This window comes from Rhipicephalus microplus, chromosome 10, assembly GCF_043290135.1.
Source record: "Rhipicephalus microplus isolate Deutch F79 chromosome 10, USDA_Rmic, whole genome shotgun sequence".
In the NCBI taxonomy this organism is placed as follows: domain Eukaryota; kingdom Metazoa; phylum Arthropoda; class Arachnida; order Ixodida; family Ixodidae; genus Rhipicephalus; species Rhipicephalus microplus.
In genome coordinates this window covers 47,916,214-47,929,788 of record NC_134709.1, presented here as the reverse complement: position 1 = coordinate 47,929,788, position 13,575 = coordinate 47,916,214, and the positions used below count along the sequence as shown (strand labels likewise).

Here is a 13,575-nt window from a genome sequence, read left to right as displayed (position 1 = left end):
GAATACCCCTCGAAACGGTTACGAACTGACCCCTGTAAAGTGATCTCCACCGGAATGGCAGACGAACAGACAGACAATAAGGAATCACTTTCACGGAAATGACTAAGCAATGAATGTGACAGCAACGAGCTGTAATTAGCGAGGTATGGATGGTAGCTAACTCTTTTGGCTCCGATGTCGCATAACCCTACAAAACGCTAGTGTAAGAGATCGAGGACGCTCTATAGGGAGACATGCTGGTTTACACAGTCTGGTCAAGTTGAGAGCGCCGCCTATAGCAGGGTATAGGAGCCGACCACTGAGATTGGTCGAGATTGCGCGATCGATAGCACTGCCGACCACCGCCTTAAAGCAAAGCTTGCAGTTTCTGCTCAAGGGAGACCGGGTTTCGCGTCCACGTCCAAGAACTATGCTGCGCATGCGCAATTAGCAGTGATTGCGCTCGTCTGGCCGGTTTGCACATTCCAGAGAAGTGGCGCCGTGGCCGAGGCAGACGCATTCTGATCCTATACAGTGGATCACTCACTTCGAGCCACGTTGGGGCGTTTGCAAGTGTTGTATAGCCATGGAGAAGGAGATCAAAACAACGGTTCAGTGGCAAAGAAGAGCGGAGAAGCTAACCTCATCGGGTCCCAAAGTAGTTTCGTGGTTAGTGGCGTTTGATCGCAGAAAGAATAAACAGAAGAAGGCTAAACCTGCTGAAGAGACACCGGAGAAAAGGAATGAACGTCGAGCAAAGCAGCGTCGCCAGGAGGCCGATTGACTGACTTGGACACGGTGACGCTGAGCGAAAGCGCCAGTGTGATTCGGACCTTCGAGACGGACTTCGTAAACAATCCGATCGGATATGTGCGCGCTGGTGTGTGTGTGAAATACCGGGGCACATGAAAAACTCGACACCAGTAATCAGTTCCATGACTGAGACGTTAAGTTTAGTGGCGTACCCTTGGCTCACGCTGTACGTATATCCTGGAATAGTCGAGCCAAGCAACCGCTAATTTTTTTATACTCTTCTTGCTGTTGGATTGCAGCTTACAAGCCAAGCATAGGTTGAATATGTTAAAGACCCGCAAGTGCGCGCACACTTAAACATCTCCATTGCGTCTGCATGAAACGCAAGATGTATGTATACATATTTAGCCTGTAGAGGTAAAAGAAAGAGGAGCAAAAAGTATCTGCGTCTTCTCGAAGCACCGAGGAAAATCCATGTCATTGAAGTTCTCATAACGCGCTTTGCATTATCATAGTTTATCATATCATATCATAGCGTAATCGACTATTTTTTAATCATCATTTTTCATACAGCCGTCTTTTCGTTACGTGTGTGCCTCTTATCAGAAATTCATTATTCAACCTAGCGCTGCCATTGTTGCTTTTACTATACTATAACTCGACGGCTAACCATTGCGTTCATTCATGCAATGGTTAATAGTTAATTGGTTATGGCATAGTTTCCGCCAGTCAGACCAGTGGGACAATCATTATTACACTTCACTAAAGAGACGGTATCAAAGTGGAGCGGAAATATGCAGTTTCGGGAATGCAATTAAATGCTTATTCCTTCAATTTGATTTCTCATGAATTAAACATATTCTCAAAAACAGTCCTATCATACGTTCAGTTCTCCCCAAGTTTCGTGTCTGAATAAAGTGGAAACTGATATTTCTTGTATTCATTGACGGCACTTTTTTTGTTTTGTATCTGGTTAGTAATAAGACGCTATTATGCAGAACACACATGCAGTGCCACTCACGAGGCAATGTCGGTACTGCAAACCTCCGTACTGTTTTTTTTTCATTCTGTTCACAATTTTCCCGTATAACTGGCAGGTGAGTAAGTGAAATCTCGCCGACTTTTTTTTAAGGTTTTTGCAAAAGCTGCAATCAAATTGAGTTTTTCGGAAAGAATTCGTCAAGCTTGCGTTCGCATTACAGCAAAACAAAAAGTTCTAATCATACACTTATCGCGTCTTCTACTATTATAAAACGTAAATTGCCATCCACAAAGGCACTACACAAACATCGCGGAGTATTATTTTTTTTCACTGGAGAATAAGAGATAAGATCTCTCCAAGCTAACCCCTGGCGACGTGATTAGATTGAATCAACGTGGAGGCTTCTATATTTTTCGAATCATAACCGAATTAGTTGGCGGCAAAATCCTCACTTGATGCGATTTTTTTTTCTTATGCGCGCTTGAAAAGCACCTGCACACTCTACTTTCTTTTTTTTTTGAGGCTACCTATTATTAAGCGTTGATAATTTCGTTGTGCTCGTTCGATAGCAGCAGCGAACCAACTAAATTCCTTGAAGGTTTTAAATCTCTGGACGCGTTATCAGTTTATTCCATTTTTTATGTAAGAAGCTCAGAAAGTTTATTGTCAAAGCTGCGCACGTTTATCCGGTTTTCGTATGCCGCACGGAGCGGTAGTAGAATAAGAGCTCCCTCTAGGCCTTTACTGACAGCCAAGTCGTCTTTTATTTACTTATAACAAAAATTAAGGCAGCGTCGTACTAGTAGTGTCAAACCTTAAGTAAGTTTAAGCTGGACAAACTTCTTTATTTCGGTTTGCTTTTCGTTTTCTTTTCTCCTCATTGTCTTCCTTTTTTTTCTTCATTTTATTTTTGCTCAATCTTGTCCCTTCTTTTCAGCCTTTGTTTCTCGCTTGCTTCATCTTTTTGCACTTTTGTGCGCAGTTTTGCCTGCGTTACATCGAGCGCGGACATCATACGGCAGCCTTACTTGGAGTTCCGCACCTCACGTAAGTTGAATATATGTCATATTGTCTAGTCTTTACAGCCTTATTACTTCTCCACTTCAACCAACCATGGCTGGAATATAGTCTTGCTAAAAGAAAAAAAAAGAAAACGAAAATGATTAATTACGCGATCATCTCAACCTGCGTAAGTAAATGTTGGTGCAGTATGTCGGTAACACGTGGATACCATAGAGACAAACACCTTGAGCATGTGCTTTCGAGGACGGACGAGTCAAAGTAACATTGCGTCGAGCCGTTGTCGCGGGTCAAAGCGATCACTATATATTGAACTCTGTCGCAATAGATCGGGCACCTATGTTGTATTATGTGTTCTTTTGCTGACTAACACTGTTTCGTGTTCTTACCTCCCAGTATGTGTATACGTGTTCCCAATGCCAGTGCCACAGAATAACGTCCTCAATATGTGCTACGCGTGTCGAAAGTGACTTTCGTAACCGCTTGTGTGCACACTGCCTTTCCAGAGACCTGTCGAGCGCAAGGTGTCCTTGATACCGCGTCGTCGAGCCTGTATTCATTCATTCACTGTTTATTCTAGCAAAAACAAAGATTCCCTAGGTTGAAGGGAATAAAGGCAAATTACCTTTGCCTGACTAAGGTCCCTCCGCCCATACATTTGGTCACGTGAAGTGGACACAAAGACACAAATTTCATTCTTCTTTTGAATGAGGGGACACAAAATTCGAATTGAAAAAAAGTATAACAGATGTTTAAACATACATTTTAAAATAATGCATTACAGTCATGAACAATTTGCAGTAGCAAGATAAAAAATATATATATGAAAAACTGAAACCATGACAAATGTCTGACAGAATTACTAAGTATCATAAAGAAATACATTTGAAAAGAAAGAAAATGAGCAACTTGCATCAAATATTCAAAAGTACGAAAGACACAAAGTAAATATCTGTAATAAATACTACAAATAATGGCTACTTATAAGTGAGGAAGTATATCTTGACTTTTTTCCACAATGTTTTTAGTATTACGATTAGTATTACAAGGCCATTCGAATGAGTCCTACTGCATGGACGCCGACGCTCGCTGTTTGAAGGTTCATCCGCCTCGCTCTTGCAATGACGCGTGATAGTAGTAGTGTTCTGTCCAAGAAAAGCGGCTAAAGAGCCGCCCAACGACAGCAAAAGTTGGAACAGCGTCCTTTCGGAGCCCTTTTTAAACAATCTTTGAACTGCTACAAGCCCACTTACAGTGTAACCACTACGCCATTACTCTTCATAATTTTAATTTGTAGTAAGGAGGCATTCACTATGCCATCTTTCGCCATTCTCTGGAGAAGTATATGGTACTGGCTACACATTTACAAAGAATGTTGTGTAATTGTTTGGTACCTGATGGCGATGAAGAAATATCTAGAAGCCTCTACAATGGGTTGAAGCACTTGACGACCCAACCGTTACGCAATTGGCATTTTGTGACTCCTTGTTTTTCCTGCGCTGTTCAAAAACGCTTTATTACTCGTTTTAACAAGATTCCTCTCCCAGACATCAACCCTGCTTAAGGCCAGTTCGCAACTGAGTTTGAAGCGCCGGCGTGGCTCTGTGGTAGAATGCTGTGAATCGGTTTCAAAGTGAATTGTCTACGTTGTGTTTTTTATTCGCTTTAGCTTTGTTTTTCATTTTTTGTGATAGCGGTTACGGACACCACCGGCGGACAACTGCAGCACACATGACTATTGTTGTGATCTCATAACATCTTTCACTGTAAAACTACCTGGAAACTATTTCGTACAGCACTAAATGCCAGTAGACTAGCCGGTTGATATCAGTGTCTGTGTGAAAATTGATTGATGCAATCACTTTGTTTTCAGATCGTTCGTTAAACCTAGCATTAAACCTTGTAATCTGTGCTGATGGTGTTACCATTCTAACGTATTCCTTGCAACGCGCTTTACAAAAGGGTTGATTGGGCTTTGTTAAAGAGAAAACAATACGCAAGGTGGAAAAGATCAGGACGCTGTGATTTTACAATACGTAGAATGTGGCATGCAGTGCCCTGCTTGTTCCTTTAAATCAAGCTTTTTCTCTTTTTTTCTTCTGGTATCCGTAACGCGACAACCTGTAAGTCGATATTCTTTCTGAGCACAAACTAATATGCTAAGTAAGCAAATGCACAAAAAAGCATAGCTGGTGTTTCACACGCATTCTTACCTTTAGTACTGTTTTACAAACGCACTTGTTAACGCATGGGATACTGCCATTGAGAAGAGAGACTGAAAGCAGCACTGAAATATTAGCATAAACTGCAGGTACTAAACGACTTAACGATCATTGGTATATATGTAGATTTTCTTTTTTTTTATTTGTGACAAAGATTGGCCTTCAAGTCATATTTTGTAAGTTTGTTAAATGTGCGACGTTAGACCAGTGTTGTGTATGAAGTGAAGTAGTGTCTTGTGGAATGTGTTGTCATGTACCTAACGGTTGTAACTGGCTGTGTCGCTGTAGCGAAGACCGGCTTGGACGAGGTGACATGAGTGTCTGTCTGCAACCTTTTACATGTCAATATAAAATGGTATGCATCTGCTTGCATAGATTCTCACTCCAGGGGTCGTTGGAGATGTATTCACGTTATCTGGAGCACCGCAAAAATTTGCTTTATCGACTTCAGGAAATCTGCTTAAACGGTGAATGGTGGTCAGTGATGAGCAAGCAAGTTGATCGTAGCTGGAAATCGTGCTTGCTTTTTCAAAGAAATATCGCGCTGCGGAGGAATAAACCGCGCGTTCGACATTCCCTTTGCTTCGACTACCGCGGCTTCTCTTTGTAACGCCGCAAATAGCTCGAACCCATAGAACTAGTTTAACTTAAGCGAAGTCAACCAAACGAATATGGCACTAATACTAAATGAGAACACAGTCAGATAATGTTCTGTTCAAGATCACGTGTTTCCAGTTACTTCGCCTCACTATTTCGTGTTGTAGCTTCTAGATAGGATAGAGAACTGATGCTTCCTTTTAGCCGCTGCTCGGCAGCTGACCCCAAGGTCACGGGTTCGATCCCCGGCGTGGCAGTCGCATATCGATGGAGGCAAGACGCATAGGTTCTCCTGTACTGTGCGACGTCGGCGCGTGTTAAACAAAACACCGGATGGTCAAAATTTACAGAGTCTTCCTATGCGGCGTCCTTATAATGTTGTGGTGGTTTCAAAACTTGAAACCCCACACATTATTCGTCCTATTATAATAATTGTTATCATCATCAATATTATCGTTCAGAATTTATTATTACTATTATTATTATTATTAATAATATTCGTAGTAGTAGTAGTAGCAGTAGTAGTAGTATTACATGAAAAGATTTTCAAGATATATGTAATCTCTCGTCTGCCTATGTGCCGGGCCAAGTCCTCCAAGCCACTGTCTGGCTTTGACAGGCCTGCTATTTGTTTTGTACAACTCAAGATGACAAGAAAGATTATTATTATTATTATTATTATTATTATTATTATTATTATTATTATTATTATTATTATTATTATTATTATTATTATTATTATTATTATTATTTTTATTATTATTATTATTTACATTTAGCGCCAACCTCAACTGGATGCACAGGTTTCATACGTGAAGGCCACATCGGGGAGAGTCCTACGTGATGCTAATAATGCCCAGGCAATACAGCGTACGTCGCATTGGCAACGAGAGGCGGCGCTCTATCAATAACCGCACTATAGGGCCTGTGAGAAGACATGGAACTTGAATATCCCACCAAACTTGCATAGGACGACAGGAACGAAGATGCCTTAAAGAGTGGGCTAAGCAGTGGCTCTTGCATGATGCATGTATTTTCATACGACCATCACCATGCGCACATAGTTCTTGCATCTCCCAACCACACTATAGGGCTCGTAAGAAGAGACGGGACTTGAATATCCCAACAAACCTGCATAGGACAATCGGAGGCGAAGATGCCTCAAAAAGTGGGCGAAGCAGTGGCTCTTGCATAATGCATGCACTTCCATATGACCGTCCCAACGCATAGTTCCGGCATCTCCCTGGGTCTTTCCGTCCCACAAAGCCGCACGTGCATATTGAGTGCAGCCGCCTATACGCTCACTGAGTGGAGGTTAGGAGATGCCTATAACAAAGAAGAGAGAGTGATATTAACTAGGCTCAACGAAGCCCTTCTAAGAATGCAATTCACTATTTGCGGATCATTTCGGCAGAAACTGAGAGTAGGCCACTAGAGAAATTGAAATTAGAAGACACAGACATACTTACATTTTTACCAGACATTACAGCCAAGTCTTTTAGCGAAAATTGAGTTACGATGGCAAGTTCGCACTCAGTGCCGCTAATGACAGCACGTTATCCTGTTTACGTGGTTCCAAACTGGGTCACTAAATGCGAAGTTCCTGCTTGATACAAAATCATTGTGCAAAAAAAAAAAGTTGTAATATATGAACCCGGAAACCCGTACTAGAGGAACACATGGTTGCCTGAATGAGTCGTCCTGCCTCTTAGTTTGCTGAATGAGGCGGACACTTTTACGGTATCTTAGTGAGATTGTGTTTGTTGTACTTACCGAAAGCACCATTTTTCGTGCATGCTCTTACTGACGAGCAGCTGAAATTTTGATATTGTGTTGGGAAAAAAATTCGTCCGTTAAAACCCGCGAGTGGGTCCGATCCATGGCTAACGTGCTCGGCTGCTGACTCTAAGATCGCGCGTTCGAATCCCGGCCGCGGCGACCACATTTTTGGTGGAGGTGAAATCGGCGAAGCGCGTGTACTGCACCATGTCAGCGGACGTTAAAGAACACCAAATAGTCAAAATTTCCGGAACCCTCCACTACGGCGTCTCTCAATATCATATTGTGGTTTCGAAACGTTCAACCACAGATAATAATATTATGCTCAGGTGTCTTGTGGGAGCTTGACGGAGACAGATTGGGAGCTGCATGGATGATTTAGCGAGTGGAAGCAGGCGTATCTTACATGAATGTAGTTTCGCTGCTTTAAATAACATACACCCAGTCTTGATTTTTCTCTTACATTTTTAAACAAATGACAACTCAAAGCAAGCGAAAGGAATCACAGTGTCATATTAAAGAAAAATAAAAAGGCCACGGATGCGCGCCGAGCAGTGGGGACCTTGGGTGCAGGCTATTCACGTTGGCTTTGTAGCTGCGACTAAATATAACGACAGTACTGTGTCTGCGCGTCATTGAATATATGGTGCGCCGCTAATGAGCAATGGCATCTTGTGGGGTTTCGCATGCCAAATCCGCGATACGATTCAGGAGTGCACTGGTAGTGGAAGGTCCGGCTTACTTCGGCGACGCCGCGTTTTTGAAAGGCGTCCTTAAATGCCTCTATAACTTTGCGCCTCCGTAGAAACACAATCGACATGGCTGAATTCCAACCTGTACCTACACCTGGGATGTGCTGTACCGTGATATTGTACTTACAAGAAATAATAAAATAACATTCACATCGGGGCTTCAGTAAAAAACAGTGCCAACGAAAAGGGACCAGATATGACAGGGCTTCACTGGTCACTCCTGCGCGTGCAACATGGTTACTGCAAGAAATCTGACATTTTTCATCCAGAGCCAAACAAACGGCATGCTGATACAAGCTTCCTCACTTTTGTTTGTTTTTATTATCTGCGGCTTCGACGTCCTTTCTTAATATTCTATCAGCTGATTTGTGCATGATGCTAGCGTTGCAAATCGAGGAGCACAACAGCAGTCCTGCAGCTGCAGACCCGCGAAACTCGCAACTTTAAGGAAATTGCGTGCCTCGCATTGCACGAAAACTTAACGTACAGACGTAAAAAGCACGAGTCACCTTTTTTTTTTTTATTCGCAGGAAGAAAAAAATCTATATCAATTTAGACAGTGTCAAAGCCAGCCGTACTTGAAGCACATATGCGCCCAATCCACAACGAGGTAATAAAAACAGCGAAACCCGTCGACATCGACTGCTATGGATTTCTATCATTCTTAGCCTAAACAGGACTTGAGTGCTGCTTCAGGTTTCCATGGTTTATGATGGCGAAGTTATGCAGGTGTCGAAACCAAAAATCTTTTTTTTTTCTAGGAAATCAGCGACATCATCCCATGGTGAACATCAAAGGCTACATTTCGAGGAATAAGTATTGAAAAACCACTTCTGTTTATCCATGCCTATTGCTTATACTCCCAGCTTTCGCAACAATCGTCTCTCAGAAATAGTACGCGATTCAGTGGTAAAGACAGCTGAACACGATAACACTAGTCACGCTATAACTGGCGCTGTTATAAAGAAAGTTCGAAGTTCTATCAGTTACACGAGAGTGCAAAGAATACCTTATGGCTCTTTTTTTTTAGAATAATTTTTTTTTCAGACGTGTCACGCAGTACAGGTAACAGGTGTCCTGCTGAGAGGATATAAAGAGTGTGCGTAGGAGAGGGAAAAAAAGCGTCTTCTCGTTTAACCATTGCATAAAGAGACACATGTCAGAATAACTTTGGTAACATCAAAAGCTACCTTTATGCGCTCTGTGCAAGAAGAGCGATGCGGCGTTAAAGGTGTGCAATAGTACGAGGAATTCCACGGTTGATGGAGAATAGCGACATGCTTTGGCAGACTGATGACCTGTTGGAAGACTTGCAAAAAAGTAGTGCCACTGTGGAATAATAGAATTTTTCAGGACATCAGCGGTATTTTGATGCGCGTGATTCGAGTTGGTCTTGCTTTTCGTCTCATACACAAAGCTTGGAATGCCCGTGTACCGTGCGATTTCAGGGCACGTTAACACTTTCCAGCATGGTGGTCGCCCCGGTAGCCACCTTTTCTGTGTTTTGTCCACTTTGAACAAGGCAGCCCCGCGTGTAAGATTTTAAATGGCGCTTAATTTTGTTTTTAAGTTGGCAATCGGACAGAGAGGACGCTACACTTCATTTGGGTTTCAATGAGTAAATATACGTGATCTCTCTTCCGGCTGCCGTTGTCCTCACGTCGCGCCAGACGGTGGACCCGAGATATTTTTGAAGATATAAGAGTATGTGCTGTTCCTACTACGCTGATAGTGTAGAAAAGCATGTTGTACGAGCAGCTAACGCTAACGACTGTAGCAATCTGGAGCTGTACTTTCCCCGAAAGTGGCCAGTATAGACGCTGAATGCATGACCTCAGGTCATCACCACATATATTTTGAACGAAAATTGTCAATTTTTTTAATCTTTGTGAAAAAATACCATTCTGCTAGGGATTTCACCAATTTTTCAATAGAACTCTGTTTACCTCACGAAATACAGTTCCATGCATGAAAGAATTTGTAGTGGATGCAGTTCTGTGCATGAAAGATGTCTTATTGAATGGCTGTGGAAAAGTTGACCAGATGGTTCAACTTTTCCGCAGCCGCCCACTACGACGTCTCTCATAATTATAAGGTGGTTTTCGGACGCAAAACCCCGAATATTGTTATTAAAATCTACAGAAGTAAACGCTCATGATAGGGCGTATTGTGCGTAATTACGTAAATGTAAAACACAGTCACTGTAATTGCTGGTTAAGCCTCTCTAGTTGCTGGCGCTAATAGTGGATGTACAAAAATTGAATCAGTTAATCTTGCGCGGTTTAAGTTGGGTGAACTACAATTTCAACTCACTAACTGCTCGCAATGACTTGCCACCCAAAAAAAATGAAATACACTTCCTTGAAAAAAATGTATGCCGTCATTTGTCTGAGCAATCAAAATAGTACAGGTGTTATTTTGCACGATATCTCCTTTGCACATTGCATCTGATTAAGGGAAGGACTGTTTTGAAGATCGCCTGAGTATGGGGTCTCGAAGTATATCTTCTTACTTTGGAAGCCAATACCAATGAGTCTCATTGGTATAACAATAGGGTAACAAAATTAGCATGCCGACAACACTCAAGACACAACGCAGTAAAAGGTATACACCATCAGCTACTACATTATCACAATCTCGATTGCGCTCTACAAATGAAAAAGAAGTTTGAATATATAATTCGCACCACGCATGCCTTCAGGTGTATAAGGAAGCTGTGTGGATAAGCCTATCCAGAACGTTGCCGTACCATGCATGAAGGTTTAATAACCCAGAGGCACATCACGCTCGAAGTAGACGCGAGACTTACGCCCCAGGGTCTGCTCGCGGTAAACAAATCCGTATTGCGCCATAGGAACTGACTGAGCCTAAGGAGTCTGTACGGCACGTGGCTGACCCCTGCTGTCTGACATTTGCTCGGAATGGCGAATCCAATATTGCGAGAAGTCTACGCTCACCTCTTTCACCGGCGACGGCCGTCGTCTGGCGTCTTCTTTTTTTTTTCGCAGTGTTCGCAAAAGTTTAAGAATTTAGGCTCTGTTCTGGTGACTCCCACGTTATCCGTTCAATACCCCTATATATATATATATATATATATATATATATATATATATATATATATATATATATATATATTTCAAAGTGTATGTTGTTTATGCAGATGCTGGAGCTTTTATACAGCGACTGCTCCTCCCTGCTGTAGATTATAAATTTCGAGAAATAAACGAGACATTACATAAAAGAAGCTCCTACAGACGGTTCAAGTAGCTCAGCCAAATCATCAAAAGGACGAGCACACAACCATAAAGTGCATTTCCTTAGCGACACGAGAAATAACTTAACGTACGGACGAGCCCCATAATATTTCTTTGGCAGCATGCAAATGCGTTGTTTAGATAGATAGATAGATAGATAGATAGATAGATAGATAGATAGATAGATAGATAGATAGATAGATAGATAGATAGATAGATAGATAGATAGATAGATAGATAGATAGATAGATAGATAGATAGATAGATAGATAGATAGATAGATAGATAGATAGAGATCAATGGTTAAGCTGCTGGCTGTTAACTTCTAGGACATGGGCGCGATCACCACGGCCACGTTGACCGCATTTTGATGAGGGCAAATGCACAAACATCCGTGTATTTATCCTTAGTTGCACGTTAAAGAACTCCCGGTAGTCAAAATTTATCCAGTCCCCACTACGGCATGCCTCGTGATCATATCGAGGTTTTGGCAAGTTATACATATGTACACGGATGAACTCATGAGCATACACATAAAATAAACGCACCATACAGATGTATGTATGCCTTTTGCATTAGCGTTATGATAACGTAATAATGTCCAGTGCAATCGCATCAATGGTAAAGGGGAAATTGCATGAAGAGTGTTTTTTTGTATAATTCATTTTTTCCTCTCGCTGAGGCCATGCCTGTGTGTGTGTGTGTGTGCGTGCGTGTGTGTTGTGTGTGTGTGTGTGTGCATGCGTGCGTGTGTGCGTGCGTGTGCGTGTGTGTGTGTGTGTGTGCGTGCGTGTGTGTGTGTGTGTGTGTGTGTGTGTGTGTGTGTGTGTGTGTGTGTGTGTGCGTGTGCTTTTTTCCATTTCATTTGCTAAGCTTTGCTGAAGCTTTGCATGGGTCACTTTAGCTTGGCGCAGAATGACTTATAGAACATGCAATGCATAACGTTCACCTGTGCTGATGGAGCCTGACTTGGGTCTTTTAATGAGCGGGCCCGAGTACGGCGCGGCCTGCAGCCTCGAACCCTGGCCCGGTTCAGGCCCGCGGCTTTAAACCCGCGCCTGTACCAGGCCGGCCCTTTTAAGGCCGAGCTCAGCCCGGGCACTCGAAAAAACGCTTCGGACGGCCCGGCCCAAGGTGGGCCGGGTGCAGGTACAGTGCTATGTAGTTTCCTTGATATGCCATTATTATTCACTGAGCTTGCTTACATACGATGCTCTCCAAGCATTCCGCAGATAAAATATACACTTTAGCATTTCTGATGGTATTATATCCTAATAATTGTAACGTAATCATACGAAAGATGCTGTTGTAGTCATGTACGACTTTCATAAGTGTATATGGGTCATCTTGTTGATGCGACACTGCTACAACAATAACACGGAGTGGTCATATTATGGGAGTATGTAGCTACGAGAGCTGCTCGCATTAAAATGATAAAGCGTTCAAATGAGGGTCCATGGATAGCTCAATGCCAGCTGTCTCCCATATATAGCGTGTACACGCGTCACTCAGAGATGGTAAACTGGCGTTGGAAACCACTTTTGTACGTTCCTGTGCCGTTATGTCTGGGAAGCACTCTATGAAAAGATTAAGCTACATGTCAAACTTCTTGGTATTAAACACGTAGCGGACACGTTTCGTAAATTTGTGCGCCTGCGGATAAGGCTAGATGTGCTTTTTCCGCAGGTTTTAGAAATGAGTCAGATCACTACGAAGCACTGGCTTGTGTTTCTCAGTAAAGCGTATTGTACTACAAGCTCTATAGATAAACGTATGGTCATTAGGTGTTCTCCTGGCTTAGGCAAAAAGGCAGCGGTTTTCCATGGGCTGTGCCAGAAGTACTGCGGGGAAACATGTCGTGTTCATTTATGCGTACGACTTCGCCGGAGGCTGATACGAGATTCAGCTGTTAGGTAGAGATCCACGCGGCATACAGCAATACCATTTGCATACTAGTCAGTGAACGGTCCTAGTTTGACTGACAGCACTACTTTCGCAATCATTGCCTCCCAATGCAGGCAGGGGGTGAACGAAAGACGTAGCAAAAAAAAAAAAAAATACACCATTATATATGGAACCACCGGCGCCTATCCTAATGAAACTACCTGACGCTCCCAATCTGTCAGGGCGTCGTCTATACGTCTGTATTTCGTGCTCTGCTCATGCTTCGCTATTGCCACGTATGGAATCCCGCCCCATCGCGTGTATGTGCGGCGTCTTGTATTATAACCCACGAT

At 42.7% G+C, this 13,575-nt stretch overlaps 1 long non-coding RNA gene across 1 annotated transcript; it reads right to left on the bottom strand.

The window, feature by feature from the left end:
* Positions 1-2,552: 2,552 nt before the first annotated feature.
* LOC142774378 (uncharacterized) lies at positions 2,553-6,877 on the bottom strand. The gene is made up of 2 exons (XR_012886366.1): positions 6,685-6,877; positions 2,553-2,847 (listed from the first exon to the last, which is right to left on the bottom strand). It is a non-coding gene; the product is annotated as an uncharacterized LOC142774378 (long non-coding RNA).
* Between the last annotated feature and the right edge of the window lie 6,698 nt (positions 6,878-13,575).